Source organism: Myotis nattereri, assembly GCF_964212035.1.
Source record: "Myotis nattereri genome assembly, chromosome: 3".
Lineage (NCBI taxonomy): Eukaryota > Metazoa > Chordata > Mammalia > Chiroptera > Vespertilionidae > Myotis > Myotis nattereri.
In genome coordinates, this window is record NC_138077.1 from 101,253,963 (window position 1) to 101,256,457 (window position 2,495).

Below are 2,495 nucleotides of genomic sequence, written 5' to 3' on the forward strand. Positions count from 1 at the left end.
CTGAAAAAATATTGCTATATTTCTCTGCAGAATATTCCCTATAGCATATTTTATTTCCTCCATTCACTTTCTCCTTCTCTTCCAACATCACTTAAAGGTTAAATCAGTCTAAAAAGAGCTCTCCTTTCTGCCCAACCATAACTTCCTTCAAACTGGTATGGACTTCTGATGTAACCAGGAACTGTGCCACATCAATGATACAACAAAGAGGCCCTTTTGGCTCTCTGAGCAGCACCATGGCAGTGGGCAAGAACAAGCACCTTATGAAAGGCAGCAAAAAGGGAGCCAAAAAGAAAGTGGTTGATCCACTTTCTAAGAAAGATTGGTATAACGTGAAAGCACCAGCTATGTTCAATATAAGAAATATTGTAAAAACACTAGTCACCAGAACTCAAGGAACCAAAATTGCATCTGAAGGATCATGTTTTTGAACTGAGCCTAGCTGATCTGCAGAATGATAGAGTTGCATTTAGAAAATTCAACCTAATTACAGCCTAATTTTGGCTGTTCAGGGCAAAAACTGCCTGATTAATTTCCATGCCATGGATCTTACCCATGACAAAATGTGTTCCATGGTCAAGAAGTGGAGACCATGATTGAAGCTCATGTTGATGTCAAGGCTACCAGTGGTTATTTGCTTTGTCTGTTCTGTGTTGATTTTACTAAAAAGTGCAACAATCAGGTTCAGAAGACCTCTTATGCTCAGCATCAGCAGGTCCACCAAATCCGGAAGAAGATGATGGAAATCATGACCGAGAGGTGAGGACAAATGACTTGAAAGAAGTGGTCAATAAATTGATACCAGACAGCATTAGAAAGGACATAGAAAAGGCTTGCCAATCCATTTGTCTGCTCCATGCTGTCTTTGTTAGAAAAGTAAAAATGCTGAAGAAGCCCAAGTTTGAATTGGGAGAACTCATGGAGCTGGTGAAGGTAGCAGTTCTGGAAAAGCTACTGGGGATGAGACAGGTGCTAAAGCTGAACGGGCTGATGGGTATGAGCCCCCAGTCCAAGAATCTGTTTAAAATTCAGACATTTAATGGTGACAAATAAAAAATCTTATTTGTGATATTTTATTTCTGATTATTTAAAAAATAATCTTACAGCTTGGTGAATTATGTTCTGAATTGATAATAATGTGAACTTTTCTGTCCTGTTATGTGGATTTTATCTATTTACCTAAGTAGCTGAGAAATGATAGTGATTATTTTAAGCTGTAGTTGTTAGGTCGGAGAGAGCCCAGGATCGGATACATGCAGACATGTGACGAGATAATGGACTTCCCCTGGCATTTCTAACAGATCAGCATGCCAGACACAAATACAGGCTTCTCCCTGAATCCACAACGACCCCCACACAGATACTGACTCATTCCTGAATACCTGGCTGACCTCCCTGCAGCTGAAACTTCCTCAACTGAATACCTCTGCTCATGTCCCCGCCCCTCACCCAACCGCAGTATAAAAAAAGCGCCCCCTCCCTGTTGGCATGAATCCACGTGGCCTGTCCTTGGGGTACGTGAGTCTCCCGGGGACGCAGAAATAAACCTTTTCCTTTCCTTTCTTTTCTGATTCACTGGACTCTCTATTTCTTGTGCCGCCTCCTGAGCCACCTAACCTAACAGTAGTTATCTGGATGTTTTAGAGAGGGTCAATAAAAGAAAAACATTTCTTAAAATGAAAAAAGATACAACAAAGCAATGAATCATAAACCTAGCAGGCAGGACTTCAATACCTATTTTGGGCCCTTCTATTTTACCTCACAGACCCACATGCTGCCACACTTCGAAATATGTTTGTAGACATGCAAATTTATCCCTATTGATAGATAAGCCACTTACTCTCAAAATATGGTATATGAGTGTTGTCTAGTTCCAAGATCCATGGTAGCAGTTTGTAACTTAAGGAAGAAAATATAGAGTAGCATCAAGCAGGTATTTGCTCTGGCTTCTTATGGGATAAGACTCACTGTGACTTTGGCCACGCTTTGAGCTTCTGAACTCTCAAGGAAGCATCTTTAACCAAAAGCAAAACAAAAAGCAACAACAAACTTGCTAAATGTGAAGGAAAATTTTTGGTTTTGTTATTTCAGAATCCAAGAGTCATTAGGACCTGAGGTAAACCTAGGGTTTACCACCTGGCAATTTTGTTCATTTGTTCCAAATTCATTGTCACTATTACATAAAAATGACCTAATCTATGCAGGAAATAGACCTATCTGCCTCTTCTGTCATGAAATGTCCCAGGAAACCAGAGCCTCAGCCATTGGCTAGGCTACACAATAATTTTTGGCATTCCTCCAAGGTCTATTCTTTTTTTAAAAAAAATATATTTTATTGATTTTTTACAGAGAGGAAGGTAGAGGGATAGAGAGTTAGAAACATCGATGAGAGAGAAACATCAATCAGCTACCTCCTGCACACTCCCTACTGGGGATGTGCCCGCAACCAAGGTACATGCCCTTGACCAGAATCTAACCTGGGACCCTTGAATCCG

The 2,495-nt window shown here is 40.5% G+C and overlaps 1 pseudogene across 1 annotated transcript; it reads left to right on the forward strand.

Moving 5' to 3' along the window:
- The first annotated feature begins 236 nt into the window (after nucleotides 1-236).
- LOC308515194 (small ribosomal subunit protein eS1-like) lies at nucleotides 237-1,025 on the forward strand (annotated as a pseudogene). The gene has a single exon. The product of its transcript is annotated as a small ribosomal subunit protein eS1-like (transcript).
- The last annotated feature ends 1,470 nt before the right edge of the window (nucleotides 1,026-2,495 follow it).